General features: G+C 41.4%; 1 pseudogene; it reads right to left on the reverse strand.

Moving 5' to 3' along the window:
• The window catches only part of LOC137774119 (uncharacterized), an 802,702-nt pseudogene that overhangs the window by 693,797 nt on the left and 90,343 nt on the right, over positions 1-18,562 (reverse strand).

Here is an 18,562-nt window from a genome sequence, read left to right on the forward strand (position 1 = left end):
GTTACAATTTCTTGAGTCAAGCTATATAAGAATAAAGTAGCACTTCTTTATCGTAGGATGAGGAAGCTCCCTATAAACTGATATGCAAAGTCCTCTAAGATGAACAGTTAAGTGAAAAGAGGACGGTATTGCACAATGTGTGTAACATGCTACCTTTTTGTAAAAGGGCCCTTGTGGAGCACAAAGGGACTATGGAAGGATAAGAAACGAAGAACAGTGGCTTCTGATGGGGGTTGAAAAGGAAGAACTTGATGAGGCACAAAGATGGGTGCTTTGTCTACTTTTTGGGTTGTTGAACCATGCAGATTTATTATTCAAAACAATAAATCAAAAGACAAATTAAAAATAATTGATACTATCAATATAAAAACCTGTATGTCATTAAATTGTTCTTTACTGAACAATTTACATGTATTATTTTTAATCCTCAAAACAAGAACGAAAGTGGCTGAGGTTTTGTTTTTGTTTTTTAAGAGGGTAAAACCAAGACTCAAGAGTAGTTTTTTAAACTTTTGCTTAAGCCTATGGTCTTTACACTATAATCAATTCACTTTTAAAGGTTTGCTAAACGTGCCATGCTGCTTGTCTCAGTGCCCTTGCACATGGCTTTTCCTCTGCCTGACACCACTCACACCCCTCACCCTACTTTGTCTGCCTGGAAAACTCTTCAACCTTCAAAACTAAGCTCCCACCCAGTTGTTTTCTCCTTACCTCTTTCCTCAAGAGGATGAAGAAGTCTCTTCCTCCTTCTCTATCTCATAGATTAAGCATACCTTAAAAGTAACAATTATTCCTTGACTGTCTTTAAAGCCCTGGCATCTAGCAAAATTCCTGGCAACTCTGTTGCTCAGCGAATGTTCCTTCAGCTGTAAAGAACTCTTTAAACCTCACCATGAGCATTAAGAATTAAGACCTCTCATTAAAAAGACTCATCACTTGCTAACAGACGTAAATAAAGGTACATAGATATATTTAAACGAAAGTGGCTACAAGTACTTTTGAAACCCCCAATATCTTCCATTAAGAGAAATCTCTTTATAAATGGACCTAAGTAGGTATTCCTTACAAACTCTTTAATACCACATTTCTGAGTGAGGCTGATTCCTAATATATATTCCTGGTAATTTCTTTGCCAAATATGAATTCATAGTGAAGTAATAACACCTTTTACAAAAATAAATTCCTTCTCAATATTCCTAAGCATGTTCTTTTTGAATATCGTTTTCTATGAATATCGTTTTCTGTTTCACCTTTAAAAGTGAAATAAAGGTCACTATGTTCAGTAGAAACCTTGGTTCTTTGGTGTTGAACCTCTGAACTACTCTAGGATCATTTAACATGGCATGGGTTTCCAGACAGACCCACACAACTTCTAGCTTTACAAGCTGTTATTCTTCTTAAAAAGAATTTGTCCTCCAGAGACTGTTGTTCACAGGGCTAATAAGTTAGATCAACTGTAAAGTATCAGGTCAGCACAGCATGGAGGCCAAAGATACAAGGTCTGAAGTCAGATGCCTGGGTTCGAGTCTTACTCTGCCAATTCCTAACTGTGTTCTCAATCAAGTCAACTTGTGTCTCACTTTCCTCATTGGTAAAATGAGGTTATGCTGGTATCAAATACATTGAGATGCTGTGAAGATCAAATAAGTTATAACACATACAGAGCTTAGAACAACGCCCAATATATGCCAAGCACTGAATAAATGTTAGCTAGTAATAATATAGCTCTGATATATGGTTCATGCTCAATAAATAGTATTAACTACACAAAGGAGCTTGTCTCTGTCTAGTTAAGCTTAAGATATCTGAAAGAATTCTCAAGGTTGTTCTAGAAAATAGAGAAGACACTGAAAACACCAAGAATGTGAGGGTAGGATATGTATCTTCAGGTGTTCCATGCCAGCAGTATGAGCTGTTACTCTACATTCCAAGAGGGAAGACAGACTCTCTTCTAGAGAAGGAGACACACATCCCAAACCCTGGATTGTCTTCTGCTCAGAGGATTTTGGTTAATCAGAGGATGTTTATTTTGCAAGTCATTTTTTACAGTTTGATTTTTCCAGATGCCATGCAGCAACATATCTTTTAATGAAGATGCTAAAACACGGCTCTTTACAATAAATCCAATTTTTTTAAAAAAGTCTCTTGCAATGGGTCTTTATCAATGAAAATGGCTCACAATACCTAGTCAGGTGTGTTCCAAAAGGGTTTTCATTGTCTTGTGTTTACCTGTCCCATATGTTTTTGGGGACCTTCATAACTCAGACTCAACATACTAATTCCAATTATGCTACATAAAAGGCTTTATTATAAACAATATTAAGTCACTAAGTTAGTACCAAAACCAGCATCAGCATTAAGCTGGAAAGACATTTCTTATGGGGAAGCAATTCAAAGATATTGAGGAATTCAAACAGATATTTATACACCCGTGTCCTTAGTAGCATTATTCACAAAAGCCAAAAGGTTTAAAAACCTTATCCCATTGACAAATGGGAAAACAAAGTGTGGTACATACATAAAATGGAATATTATCCAGTCTTAAGAAGGAAGGACATTCTGATCCATGTTACAGCATGGATGAGCCTTGACAACATTCTGCTAAGTGAAATAAGCCAGTCACAAAAAGACAAATACTGTATGATTCCACTCATGAGGTCACTAGAAGAGTCAAATTCATGACAACAAAGTAGAACGGTGATTGCCAAGGCCTGGGGGAGGTCGGCATGGTGAGTTAAGTGTCTAATGGGTAAGCAGTTTCAGTTTAAGATGAAAAAGTTCTGGAGACGGATGGTAGTTATGGTTGCACAACAATATGAGAACTTAATACCACTCACCTGTACACATAACATGGTTGAAATGGTAAATTTTATGTATATTTTACCACCAAAAAACGATATATATTATTGAGCTCCTGCAATACATACAAAGGAAAAGGAGCAGGTAGATAACAGGGAACATGGACTAAAGAAACAGTTCATCTAGGTAATTCTGAGCAAGACAGACCATAAGGAGCGATCAACACTGCCTTGTCTTTTAAAAAAGCTCCCGGGGCTTCCCTGGTGGCGCAGTGGTTGAGAATCTGCCTGCCAATGCAGGGAACACGGGTTCGAGCCCTGCTCTGGGAAGATCCCACATGCCACGGAGCAACTAGGCCCATGAGCCACAACTACTGAGCCTGCGCGTCTGGAGCCTGTGCTCTGCAACAAGAGAGGCCTGCGCACCGCGATGAAGAGTGGCCCCTGCTTTCCACAACTAGAGAAAGCCCTCGCACAGAAACGAAGACCCAACACAGCCAAAAATAAATTAATTTTAAAAAAAAAAAGCTCCCATTTCCTTTGTTTCAGCTAAAGAGACTTCACTCTAGTATGAAAGAGTAAAAATTAACCTCCAAAAAAATTAAAGGGAAAAATATTCAAACTCCACTTGTATTTCAAGTCTCAGTTATATAACCCACAAGTTTTGTTGGGTAACTTTGGTATCTTCAGCACAGCAGCAATAGTAAAAATTACAGGATCCAAAGCTACCATCTCAAAACGGCACTTGAGCCATCCATAATCTTTACTGTCAAAGCAAAGCGTAATAAATTTCACTTAGGTTAATCCCATTAAGATTTAACATTGTTATCCTTTTTAAGTGAAAATACATTTAATTAGATCATAGCCACGAAGAAGCAGTCTGGTTCTGCCACTTCAGTATCCGTTTCTCAGGTTGTATGGACATGATATGAACACGGATAGAACTACTTGCTTCTGGTACTTCGTTTTGTCTTTCTTTCTCTTTACCCCTTCCTGCAGCCTTCCTTATTGAAATGTTCTACTACCTTGCTATCATAGAGCTTTTAAGGGGACAGAGCTCTTTGGAAGTGAGGAAGATCAGATATTCTCCATTCCTCCCACATCCCTCATGACACACCTTCAGTGACAGATGTTTCAAAAAAGAGCCCTTCTGTAATGAATCCTGAGAAGTCAGCCTGCTGCAGATCTGACCATCTATTTCTTCTGAAACACTAAATTTATGCTAACTGGGCAAAATGTCTTTCTCCCTAGAAAAGAATAAAAACATACATTGTTAATTTGACCTCAGGATTGACGATAAATAGAAAATGAATGATTTCATGAGCAGAAAGATGGACTGAACAGCTGACAGTCCTGTACTGATTTTGATAAAGCAGATGTCTTACTAAGGAGGTTATATTTTTGTAAGAAATAGAAAACAGGAGGTAGTGTGATATAATTGTTGCATTTGGGGAGTGCTAGAAACCAGGATGATCAAAATCAGCTCATGGGAAGTCTCTAACAGGTCTCTAATTCAATTCATGTGTCTGCATGAAACATTATCTCTACTTGGTAGAGTCAACCCCTGGGCATTTGTGTACTCATCTGATTTAGTATGATCTGGAAGGATAAACACAAAAAGTTTCAATAAATTTGAATTATTTTTCTGATTCTTCAAAGGTAAGTTACTTATTTCATCCTGATAAGTTCTGCTGGAATTAAAAACAGGTGGCATATGAATATCCAGTAACACTGGCAGAGAGTCTGCATATCAACAGAAAACAGAAATTTTCTAATCACATCAATCATATATTGTAACCACATGAAAATTACCCCTTTCAACTGCTTAGTGAGAAACATTATTTAAAAGGTCTAAGAATCATCATCAAGGCCAACACCTCCATAACCTGCAGTGTAGTGACGAGTACACAGAATGGCTGGGGAAATACAAAAATGTTTATTTTCCTAAAAAGCACGTTAAATAGTCGACTGTGACCAATCAAGTTTTAAATGTCTGCTGTCAATTAAGAATAAATTCCTGAATTGATTAAATTTTTCTCCCATTTTGAACAATGAAATTGGGTCTTTATTTCTGCCACATCTGCCATCAGCAAGGAGAAGGGCATGAAATCAAATAAGCACTGGCGTCAAGAAAAGCTTACCTCCTCCCCATATTTTTTACTGGAAAAAAAATTTGTTTTCCAGTAAGATATTTCACTTAAAAAAAAAATCTGTTTCTACTCAAGGCTAGAGTTCTATTTATTTTTAAAATGAGGCACACGAAACCTCCCAAGTGCAACTCAGATTTACATCTGGCTAATCCTCCAAATGTGACCGACCAAGTTCATGCTGTTTATTGCTAATGAGTTCTGTGATTTTTTGGATAACACGTGTGAGAGATAGCAAATTAACTACTGCTAGTCAGCAGCAAGCAAGCAAAAGATGTCTTGGGAAGCTAGTGAGAGCAAACCCTGCAAGTCAATTTCTAATCGCACTTGCCAGAAATTTGGTGGGGGGAGGTGATAAACCCTGCCAAAAAAAAAAAATCAGTGGTAGAACTTGTTTCCCTTTCCTTTTTCCATGGACTATTTCAACACTCAACCAACAAACACAGCTCAGTCTTTCCTTTCGGTTAACTTCGGGACTGCAAGGAAGGAATGCCTCACACTGCAAAATGTCTATCAGTACCTCTGACTTCCTTCCCTGGAGCTCTATCCACTCACATAGAGAGAACCACAGAGGTGAGAGGGGATGTCATTTACGTGCAATAGAAGAAGTCTCCTCCAACACACCTACAGATGAGTAGACAAACTTTAGTCAAGTCCCCTGGCCTAGAACAATCTGGCCAAAAATACTGGGCAACAGATCAGCACCAGATGAAAACAAAAACAAAAAAGTGAAAGACTGGCAGAAGAATACTTCCCCAAATCAGGTCGCTAATAGCTTAAGACCCACAGTTGGAAAAGCACTTACTCATTTGAGGGGTAGGACCCCTGAAAGTGTACTCTTGCAGGATCCTGTACCTTCTTTCTCATCTGAGTCCCAAACCAGACCTGTCTTTACTAGTGGTGCTGAACCAGGACTGCAATTAGAATCACCTGGAGAGCCTTCAAACCAAGGTGGCGCTGAGACCCTTTGCATTCACCTCCCTCCACCCCTACCCCCAACTCAGTTGCAACTGGACTCTCTTGAAGTCAGGCCAGGGGACCAGTGTTTCTTAAAAGCCTCCCAGGTGACTCCACTACACAACCAGTAGATGAGAACCACAGCTTTAGAAGCATGCTCTTTACAAAAGCATCTAGTTTCTCTACCAAATCCACTCAAAGACATAAGAGCTCTAAGTCCACCCAGGCTGTCCTGTTCCAGAAAGTTCTGGTCATTACTTCCACCGCCTGCGACCACTCGCACTTCCTAACGTGGGAGCAGGCTGAGTTTGAAGCTCTCCACAGCTAGAGGCGGGCGCAGGCTTGGGACCCGCCCCAGCAGGCGATGAAACGCCGGACTCCATCTTGGGGATATAAATGCAAAAGCTTGGGGAGTAGGAGGTACAAACTATTGGGTATAACATAGGCTCAAGGATGTATTGGACAACAAGGGAATAGACAATGTTATAATAACTAGGTGGAAAGTAACTTTTAAAGATTGTATAATTTTTTTAATTTAATAAAATACAATAAAAACGAAAAGCAAAACTCCCATTTCTCTGTGCTCACACAGCGCTTCTGGTGCCAAATGTGCGGGGTTTTTCCACACCAAGCAATTTTCCAATTCTCAACGGACACGGAGTGGGTGTCCTATAACTTAATTCAATTCTGACACTAACTGCCCGAAGTTAACACAGACCTCGCTAGCTAAGGGCTCAGGCCCGCAAGGCAGTTCGCTCCCCACTGCAGACGCCAATTCCAAGTCCAGGCTGTGGCCTGGGCTTCCGACCCACCAGCTATAAATCAGGGGTTCCCACGACCCCTCCCTCAGGTTCCACGATTTACTAGAACAGCTCAGGAAAACAGTTCACTTACCGGACTACTGGTTTATTATCAAGGGTACAACCCAGGAACAGTCAGCCAAATGGAAGAGAAGCACAGGGCAAGGTGTGACGGCTCCACGCTCCCCCCCATGACGCCAACCTCCCGCCACCTCCACATATTCAACTCAGCTGCTCACCAAGCCCCCGCCTTATAGGGCTTTTAAGGGCGGTCTCCTTACGTAAGCACGTAAGCACGTAAGCACGTAAGCAGGTGAGCACGATTGATTGCATCATTGGCCACAGCTGAGGAACTCAACCTCCAGCCCCACTCGCCTTCCTGGAGGTCAGGGGGCGGGGCTAAGAGTGTCAATTCCCTAATTAGAAGGTTGGTTCCCCTGGCAACCCGCCTCCATATTTAGGGGCTTTCCAAATTCACCTCATTAACATAAACTCAGGCGTGGTTGAAAGCGGCTTGTTCTGAATAACAAAAGATGGTCTTTTCACCTCCACCACTCCAGAGCTGTTTCAGGCTATTTGGACAATAACCAAATATTAGAACAAAAGATGCTCCTATTATTCATCTCTTCGGAAATTACAGGGCGTTTAGGAGCTCTGGCCAGGAGCCAGGGACAAAGACCAAAAAATGTATTTGCTATTACATCACAGCAATCCAGGTGTAAGTATACCATCTTAGGTATTCTCAGGGTCTCAGGATATGTTGCTGTGTTAAACACAAAGACAAATTAAAATTGAGTAGAGAGCATACATTTTTTATTTTCCTTGGGCCAGTGGTTCTAACTCTACCAGATATTAGAATCACCTGGAGGGCTTGTTAAAACACCCCACCCGCAAAGTTTCTGATCCAGTCCTTCCCGGTAGAGTCCAACTATTTGCATTTGTAACAAATTCCCTGGTGATGCTAATGCCGCCGGTCTCACTACACTTCTGGCACGTCCAAATACTCGAACTACCAAAGATTGGTTTTTGTTTTTATTTTTTTTTATTTTTCCCCCAGTTTTATTGAGATAATTAACATACAGCCCTGTATAAGTTTAACATGTACAGTATAATGATGTGACTTACGTATACTGTGAAATGATGACCACAATAAGTTTACTTAACATCCAGTTAACACCCATCATCTCATATAGGTACCCAAAAAAAAAGAGAGAAAATATTTTTTCCTTGTGATAACTCTTAGGATCTACCTTAACACCTGTCAACTATACCCTACAGCAGTGTTAACTATAGCCCTCCTGTACTACCTTACATCCCTAAGAGATCGGTTTTTCCAGTATCTGTCTCCTTAATAATATTGAACATTGACTAGATATTTTATGAAAGGAATTATTGTTAACTATTGTTTTAGGTGTGAAAATAGTGTTATATTTATGTTTTGAAAAATAAAAAGTTCTTATCTTTAAGAGATACATATTGAAAAAATAATCTTTTTTTTTAAACATTACAGATAGAGTTGATATCCACCCTGCACCCAGCCACCCTCCTCACGGGCAACCCTTGTCCTGAAGGCAGGATTTACCATCCCCATGCATGTCTTATGTCATAACAGCGTGCATGTACGAATGTATAAAAATAAAACCAAAAATGTGATAGACTAAAAGCATAAAAAAGAAACAAAGGAAAGCAAAATGGAGAACAGACAAGGGAATGGTGGCCCTTAGGATCTTTGGGGCGGCCCAGAAATGAGCAAGAGACAAGCGGTAACCACTGAGGGAGTTAGGGATTTGTCTGGAAATCTTCCCCATCCAGGAAGTCTCTTACCTGACCACGGTGGGCGCTGACACTTCTGTAGTCACCGGAGAGTACTAGGAGAGAAAAGGAAACTGAGACAAAAGTTGTAAAAGGAAGGAGCACACAGCAGAGTAAGGTTTCAGAACACAGTTTTGTCTACCTTGAAGGTTCCTAGAGGAAAATCTGAAAAGCTGATTATTTCTTAAACTAGAGCCCTAAGACCAGCCTTGGACTTGACTGCTCTGGAGCCATGCCAGGGACACACTCCAGAGGGCTAAGCCCTCCTCCTACCTGGAGTAAAACTGGAAGCATCCAGCGAGGCACGGTTTTAGCACCAGCTCTACTAGTCCTACGCTAAGGCACTGCAAGCACGTCACTCACCCTCTCTGGGCCCAGACTTCATTATCTGGAAAATGAAGGGTTTTTAGATGTTCTCCAGAGTGACTCCCAAACCTGACAGTACAAAGCTACACTGGAAAAGACTAGTCCTGGGATGTAATCAGAAGAAAAGAAGGGAGCTAATGGCAGTATACATGCTAGACCCTAGATAGTCCTTTTCTATAGCTTATTTCATTTAACCTCTAAAACGCTTTAGTAAGGCTAGTCTTGATAGCAACAGAAGGCTGTGGTTGAGGGTGTGCAGGAACGTGCCCAAGGTCACAGATCCAGCAGTAGCAAAGCCGTAGATCAAAACCAGGAGCTGGCTGACCCCGAAGGGGAACTTCTTCCCACGACACCCTCGGTGATTTACGGAGGCCCATCCTGTTGCTGGTAGCGTCACATCAAAGCCACCATGAACTTTGACTCCAGTACTTAAAAAGACATGCAAGATTGCATCAAGGGTTAAGTTTGTTTTCTGTGCCCAGACTTATCTTTTCAATCTATCTGATATTTTGTGAAAATGCTCTTGACTATAAAATAATTGCCCAATAGAATGCCCAGGAAAATTAGCTTATATTTCTAATGTTTTTACTTAAAAATCTGTATTTTCCTTTCTCTAATATCCCTCATTTAACAGAAAAACATAGTTTATACCAGCAAGTTATGTCTGGGTACAACAAGGAAGAAGCTTGGAGGTTTTGATCTTGCTTAAAATTTTTAGAGGCAACATCCCCAAATTACTTATTTTCTCAGCACCTTTTTCCAAAAGCAAAGTTCTTGGCAAGTTATGAAAGATTCAGCTATTTCACATCGTGGCTATTTTTTTTAAGGAGCAATAATTTTCTAGGGATTAGAAATACGACACTCCTATTAGGCCAAGGCAGTGAAGCAGCTTCGGTGGGCAAATGCGTTGCATAAAGCAACTGTCTGGCTCTCTGGGTTCAAGGTCATTCTTCCTTCCTTATAGGGATTCACATAATTGGCTACACACATTCATCCAGTGAATCAGGTGGCAAGACAACCGATTAGATCGATCAGTGGTCTGTTGTAGGACACAGCTGCTCTGCTCCCTCCAGGCTTAAAATAATTCAGCACTATCAACCTCCCCCATTACGTACAATTAATTTTATGAATAGACAGATAGATAAATAGATATGTATAACTGAATCACTTTGCTGTACACTTTGCTAACACAACATTGTAAATCAACTGTACTTCAATTTTAAAAATAAATAAATAAGCTTTTTAAAATTTTAAAAATATTCTGAAATGAGAAAAAGAAGCATAGGTAAATAAAATGGCCGAAACACACCACGCACAGCAGAAAATACCAAATGTGCACAGGATACGAGCTTCCCCGAGTGCTCATTGACTCCGAGGTGCTAATAAGGGAGTTCTGCAAAGCCTGCACTAAAAAGTACCCTACATTTAGCCAGCCCTAACCCCAGTCCAAACTCTTCTCCCATACCACAGCAGGTGGGCCTTACTAATTGGAACGTGCAGATCACGTGGCCTGGAAGGTTTGGGCAGCACACACCACCAGAGAGCCCTGAATTACACACACACACACACACACACACACGCACACCTCACTCAGATTTTTAGTTCTTACGAAATCTAAATATGCACAATAAATGTGGTTTTAAAAATGAAAGGATGTGTTTGTATGATGGTTTAAAAAAAAAAAGGTGAGGATGGTTTTCGTAAGCACAAATTTCCCCATCAGACTGGTGGTAATGACCCAAGATGTAAACAACAAAGATGCCTGGTGAAAAGGGACCCTCTAATCACATTAGCTTGTAGTTCCAAAGGAAGATGGTTGCTCTGAATTTCCCTTTATACAAAGCAACTTCAAAAAAATTCCTATTTTCTTAGTACATCTTTATGTAGGAAAGTCTGCGTGCCTTTGAAGCCTCAACACTAAACAAACAAGAGTCTTTACAAGTCCTGTCTGACCACCCACGGAGAATCAAATAGTATTTTTTCTCCAGTAGGCCACCCCAGGATACCACGAATAACAAGGAAAAGGAGGAATTCATCTTGTAACCAGGATGTATTTTTTTAGTGTCGTTATTACACTGTTTTAATCTAAATATTTTGGTATATTTTTCACTAGCAAAGCCAAAGGACATCTAATTATTCGTCTATCTAGGTAGAAGTTTTGAAATAGCAGAAAATAGGTTAAAACCAAGGGAACAGCAGAGAGGAGGAAGATTAAGGAATTTTCTTTTCAAAATCCCAAGAATCGAGCAGGGATTTTTTAAGTGCTGATGTTCAGAATGGCAGGACGGTGGAGCCAGGGCCTGGGTGTTCCTTAGGACAGAAGCCCTGGGATTAAAACTCTCAAGGGCTTAGACTGCCGGAAGCATTTGGGGAGGGAGTTTCTTCAGCATCACACTGAAGAGCTTAGTTGCATGAAAGTATTTTAGAATCATAGGAAGGTCTTACCGTCATAAACATCCTGAAATGTACTCCTTTAATCATGTCCCATCCCTGCACAAAACCTCCATTTGGGCCAAATAAAGACCAGATCCTGTAGCCAGACACTAGGGAGTCTCTCCTATCAGACCCCAAACTGTCTTCCCAGGCTTGGTTTCTACTACTACCCCTGAGGCTCACGGTGCTCCAGGCCCCCTGCCGTCCCTGCTGTTCCTCCTGTGTGCAGGCACTTCCACCCAGCCATGCCGATGGGGATGGTCTTTTATTCACCTGAAATGCCCAGCCGTCCTCATCTCTCTACTGACTCAGCCTTCAAGACAGAAGGATGAAACCGGCATTAAGAGCCCTCCTCCTGGATCACAGCTCTGCCTCTAAACAGCCCGGTGGCTTTGGACAAGTGACTTCATCTCATTCCCCGCCTCAGTTTCTTCATCTGCTAAATGGGGATGATAAAGGCTATCTCGTTGTGAACTTTAAGGGAGACCAGGGTGATAATCAACACATGCTCATCAACTTAGTGTTACTTCCCCCCGCAAACTAAATGCCCCCATCCTCTTAACCCCCAAGCCTTCCTTAACACCTGCAGCCAAAAATAATCTCTCCCGTCTCTAAATTCCCCTCCCAATTTAACTCAGCTGTGCTGGGTTCCTGCGACCCCTCTAACTGCATTATCACTACCCCTCTAATGTCAGCACACTTACCACACTGTGTGCTTTTTGGGGGAGGCGGGACCCAGGTTTAATTCATGTTTGTATTCGTTCCACTGTCTTACATATAATCGAATTATAAGAAGCTCAGGATTCTAGAATTAACAGGATCCTTTAAATGATCTAGACAAAATGATCTAGTTTTCTTATTCTATAGACAAGAAAACTGAACAGGGACTTCCCTGGTGGTCCAGTGGTTAAGACTCCACGCTTCCAATGAAGGGGGCATGAGTTCGATCCTTGGTCTGGGAACTAAGATCCCACATGCCGTGCGGTGCGGCCAAAAAAAAAAAAGAAAACCAAATAACCACACTACTGGTGAAGCGATAGAACCTCTTCCTATATGACAAACTCGAACGGGTGGATGGATGAACGGATGGGCAAATGAACATAGGGACAGACCAACCAGCCATCAGCTACAGCTTTCAAGATATTGTCAGCAATTCAAACCCGAGGGGATAGTGAGCTAACCCACCATATAATACCCCCCTCATCACTCAGGCTTTCTTCGTCTACCAAAAAGTTTTCAATGCCATCCATTTCTTTAAAAGTCTTTATGATATACAGATCAAGAAGATTCACCACGCCAGAGGATTTGAAATTGTATTCCTCATCAACAGCAGGATCTCTTAGTTAATTTACAATCTGACTGTATTCAAAACTTTTCAGGTAAACAGCAGCCCGCCCACCACCTGATGTATCTGATTCATGCCACGACTTTTACTGAAAGCCCGTCCCATGTTGCCAGTCACAAGCTTGTTCCCACAGGAAGCCCACAGACGGACCATCCCTGCGAAGAGCTCAGAACGCGATGTCATTTCTTGCTCCTCTCCTCCATTCTGCCGCCTCCATCTGTCCCTCCATTTATTCAGTGATGTGCAGTCCCAGCATGATAAACCCCATCACAGAGATAATAAGAGGAATTATGGAAAGGCAGATTGCAAAGTACTTGGCAAACCCTTAAGTCGGAAGGTTTTGGATATAGGAGCCCATTCCCCTTCACTCTGTAAGGTTCAGGAAACTCAGCAGTCCTCTCAGATGGCAGGAAGCTCTGAACTAAGACCCGGGGCATAGGAAGAATTCTCCAGAATGCCTCCCCAAGAAGCCAAGTGACTGACAGGAAGCAGCCTCGGGAAACATTCTGTAGTGTTGCTGTACCATATTTTACAATGCCCACCTCTCTCCATACCTCTTAGAGCTTTTAAACGGACTGATTGTGCGATGTGGGGAATAGACCAAGTAGAAAATATTTGGTGTAGGATGGCTGGAACCGGAGTTAAGATGTGGAAAGCCAGTTCAGAGCAATTGAAGATAACACACAAAACAAACTGCCATAGCACTGAGCTATCACTGTCCTTTCCCTTGTAAGGTTCTGGCTTCTCCAGGAGCATGTGAGGCAACTCAAGGAGGCCTTCCCTGTCGCACAGGATCTGTCTGAGAGAATGATGATGGTGGTCCAAATGTCAGAACATGTCTGTGGACACTCCACCTAACCCCGCACTACTGGTGACACCCCATCCCCACACTCTGCTTTATTTCTTTATGGCACTTATTGTTACCTGACATTAAATTGTATCTCTTTTTATTTTCACCATTGCCAGTCTCCCCTGCCAAAACATAAGCTTCTTTAGGGCTTGACTCTGTTTTCTTCACATCGATATTCCCCACACTTAGAAGACCATCTGACGCAAAATAGGTGGTGAATGAATATCTCTTAAATGAATAATTGAGATCCACTTCCCAGATCAGAAACCTATTCACGTAGACCCATGGTTACTAAGTTACCAACAACAATGGTTTCTCTCTCCCAATACAATAGTATTGGGTTTAATGTCACACTCACTTTGACCCTGCCCTCTCTCTACTAATACCTGAGGAAAGTCAGCAATAAACCCAGAGAATGAAAGAGGTGCTTCTAGTAATTCTACTGGGATAGCAGGTGTTCAATGGGAGTGTCGGACAAGCCACAGTGTAGAGTCACTTTAACCTTAAAGCAAAACCAGACCTGAGGAGGGACACCATTGACCATGGTTACTGGACTATTCCAGATGCAAAGGGCACAACTTGTTTCTGGGAACAAATGGGCCTACAACTGATGGATGTCATCCTGCCTCTGGCAGTGAGGAAACCACGAGGGGTGACATTTTTTTCCTGTGGCCACAAGGGCCCCACTGCCATCCAGAGTGTAGGATAAAGTTAGAGTTGCCCTAAGGAAGACTACACTGGGGACAGAGGCAAAAATCAGATTGGAGGGCTTCATTTTAGAAGAAAATGTGCTTGTTGACCAATATATAGTGCAAAAAGTTCTCACTGAACAGAGCTCTATGATTCAAATAAAAAAGAACGTTTTAAAAATAAAAATACGTATTTAAAATCACAGTAATTTGTGCATGCAAAATCTCTTTTAAAAGTATAACAAACTATGTACCTTGTATATATTTTCTTCCTTCTATTATGAATCATCTCTTCTGCAAAAACTAGAATTAGGGTAACTATTGACTAGCAACATACAGGTTTTTCAGGATTTTCAATTCGAAATTACTGTAACTTTTCACAAGCACATGTGGGCAGAGTAGAATTTCAGCTCAGTTGCAATATACTACCTGAGAGAAATTTTTCTTCATTGTTCTTGCTACTTCAAGAATAACTCAACAATGAAACCACCACATACTGGATTCTACTATCTCTTCCCCCAAACTGAGAAATTTTTCTCAACAAAATTGCTTTAAATGAATACATTTTAAACAATAATAAACCGCAATACTGCTGAAGCTTATATTCATCCTATGGACAGGATAGCCCATTGATATGCTTTTCCACTAAATGGGTAAGAAAATGCAATATGCACATGAGAAAATGTTGTAGGTTTTCCCCTTCTGTCCATAAGCAAGCCTCAGCTTCCTCACATACAAAAATGCTGATGTGAGGTCCTTCTACCTTCCCTGAAATGGTCTCTATATGCGTGAAGGAAAAGAATGGTATCTTCACAGCCTAGAAGAGAAGCAGGCACTAAAGAAGTAGTTGAGGAAGGGAGAAACTCAAAGGGGAAGGAAAGGAAGGGAGTTGGGACTGACCTAAAAGACTGAGCAGGGTAGGCAGACAGCAAAGCCAAGACAGGATTCTGCCACAAATGACCTTTCACCCTCTAATCACAGGGAACATCTCAGACACCTTCAAACCAGGGACCAGTTTCCTAGCAGAAGGCCAGAACACTCCCGGAAGACCAGTTGAGCCATTTTTCCTTTTTCTTCAAGAACAGCAGTAGCATCTGCCAAAATACGTCCTCGACCTGCCCATCCATCTTTCCCCTCCCCCTCTCTGAGCTCTCCTCTATCCATCATGCTCAACAAACCCCTCTGCTTCTCACTCTCGTCCCCGTTTCAATCATCATCAACAACAACAAAGACATGTGCGAGGGCTTGTGGACATGTGGCCCCGTGCCAAACACTGAACAAACAAGCGGAAGTTAACAGACTCGCTCCCATCTTTGAGGAGCTTACCGAAGAGAATACTGTTGGGTTTTACAAATTTTACCACCAGAAAAAACTCCGGGTCCATGCCCTATTAACAGCAGGTCTGTGGCTTTGGGTACAAAGAGTAGCATGTATTATAAGGCCCTGTAAATCAAAGTGAGTTCTCTCCCACCCAAGCTCTGTCTGCCCATATAAGCACAAAGTGGATGTCTAAACCATGAAAGCAACTCTTTTCAAGGAATGTCTTCCTTTCTTCTTTTTCCGATGCGCTGGATTTGTTGTTGCAATCCTGAAATAGCACGATCTTGTTCAGGACACAGCCAACCAGGGCTCAATGAATATCTGAACCATGTCTTACTTGCACACATTAAGTAATTATATCCCAAGATGTTTATGCTGGACACACCGCTCAGAAAAATGTTCACGTGCAAAAAAAAAAGGTTAAATGGAAAACAGAAAGGAGGCACAATGATTTCTGCTTTTCGAGAGCAGAGGAGTCTTCCTCTCAGTAAATGCATATGTTAAAAGTTGTTTTTTTCCTCCAGACATTTCTATTCTCATGCTTCAAAATACCATAAGCTCTGAATGATCTTAGTCCAGAAAATAAAAATTTCTGGGATTTTCTTATAGAGAAGTTCAAATTGTAGAAGAACATGTGATAGTTTCAGTTTTCCTGAAGATCAGAAGGACTTTCAGAATAATGCATTTTTCCCTCAACAAAGGGCATCTGCAAAGCTTAGCCTGCTGAAAAGAATCATTCTGACAGTCTTAATGTATTCTTTTCAGGAAAGCCCTGCTCAGAGAATTCCACAGAAAAATAACATCAGTACCCCAGGAAAGCATCCATCTAAATCATTATAGCTTCTTGTAAATAGATGAGGCCAGAGGATTTTCAATATATTTGAGGTATTAGATTGAGAGGGAAATAGGAGTGATCATCTTGAATATTATATATTTTTCACTTTCTCCTGATGGACCAATATTAAAACAAATATTTGAAAGATTTGCCAGTCTTTCAAAGAACATCTCACAAGAAAGCCCACTTTCAGAATCCTGCTGGAAGACAAAAATATCCCTAAGGTAGGAAATACAGAGTTACATCACCATTGTATTGGAGATGTATTGGAGAACAACAACCCCAATAACAAGAATTGTTATAGCACAATATTAATAGAACAAGCCCCCTTACATCCAGGGCCCAGACTATTTTGTAAACACTCTTTCTTGTTGGGATGATACTACCAGGGAATGAGAATAAGAGGAATTTTCATGACTCGTCTCAGGTCACTGGTCAGCTGGAGTGGTAGACAAGATGTAAATACTTGATTGTGGCCTGCTGACCTGAAACATCAACCACATACCTTTCAAGTAATAATCTAAAGAATCCTAATTCCAAGCCATTTTCAAGGAGACCCATATTAGTCCTTCCATTAAGTTCTGATTTTTGCCTCTTTTTCTCTATTTCCATTACCACCCACCAAAGTACAGGTAAGGCATAGGATTACAGGAAAGTTCCTAAGTGGTCTCCCTGGCTGGAACCAATCTCTCTCTGTCTCTGTCTCTCTCTCGCTCTCTTTCTTACATCCTTTGAGTACAGAATAGAAAGCAAAGCTTCCTCAAACACTGGTTTTATCATATCCTGCCCCAGAACAGGAAGCAAGTTCCCCATTGCCTATCAGAATATGTAAAGTTCTCAACCATCAATCTCATTCCTCACCACTCACCTGATGCAGAGAAATCTCCAGTTCTCCCCCTGCTTCCCCTGACATGTTTATTCACCCTTCAGTTCTCTGCCACCCATACTTTCTACTCACCTAGGTTTCCTCAATACACACCCAGTGATCAAGCTACCAGAATGGAAAAACATCTTGGAGCCCACTTGGTCCAACCCGGCTGCCCTCTCCACACAGCCGACCATATGGACATCCAACGTCTCCTTCACATTTTCAGGGATGACGGAGTCACTGCTCTGAAAAACAGTGCCCTGTCAGACATTTTAATTGTGAGAAAACTCTTATTTGCGCTGAATTCTTGTATGTTCACTGGTACATACTGGGGAAGGATGACAAGGGTTTGGGCAGTGCTGACCAGCTTGAGGACTCTCGGCTCAGGCCCCCGCCCAGGGTTGTGTAGCATGGATGTGTAGGATGGACGTGTAGGATGGACGTGTAGGATGGACGTGTAGCATGGACGTGTAGGATGGACGTGTAGGATGGACATGTAGCATGGACGTGTAGGATGGACGTGTAGGATGGACGTGCAGGATGGATGTGTAGGATGGACGTGTAGGATGGACGTGTAGGATGGATGTGTAGCATGGATGTGTAGGATGGATGTGTAGCATGCCTATAACCCCTGATGGTAGCCACATGGGAAGATCTATGCTAATAGTATTGGTTACTCTTTTAAAATCTGGTACCCCAAATTGAACACATTCTGCACAGACCATCTCAAATCCAATTTATTTCATCAAGCTTTCCCCCAATAACTAAAGCCCACGCTCATTTTTCCTCTTCCTGATTACTAAGTGCAAAATTTCTGCTCGAACTGAACTTGATATTTGACATCATGACTTCTGACTATATTTACTTTAGGATTTTCCTAAATGAGTATTTTACTTCATGTGTGTCAGATTTACTTTCCCAAAATGACTACAACTTCATTAGGGGCTATATATCATTGTCATCATCGTTATACCTACAAGTACACCCTACAGGTCTGGGCACATATTAGGGCCTCTCAAAAACATCTGCAGAACTGATTCTGCAGCCTCTGAATGGGAAAGCTATGGCTTAGAGGCTATGGTCTGATTCAAAAGATATAAACCTCACCTGAAGAGGAAGTTTATCATTCTGCCTGTTTATTCAGGCAGAATCTAAACAATGACACAGACTTTCAGACTGGAAAACTTAGTACAAATAAACGCTTCCAGACAGGTCCATATTGGGAAGGAGGGCCGTGGAATTCCTTCTCCTATCTGGGTTATTAGGCCCAGATACTCATCACTCAAGTTATAAACACTATTAAATGATGTTGCATAGTTTTATTTAAAGCTACGTTTGCTTT

This window comes from Eschrichtius robustus, chromosome 12 (genome assembly GCF_028021215.1).
Source record: "Eschrichtius robustus isolate mEscRob2 chromosome 12, mEscRob2.pri, whole genome shotgun sequence".
Taxonomy (NCBI): Eukaryota; Metazoa; Chordata; class Mammalia; order Artiodactyla; family Eschrichtiidae; genus Eschrichtius; species Eschrichtius robustus.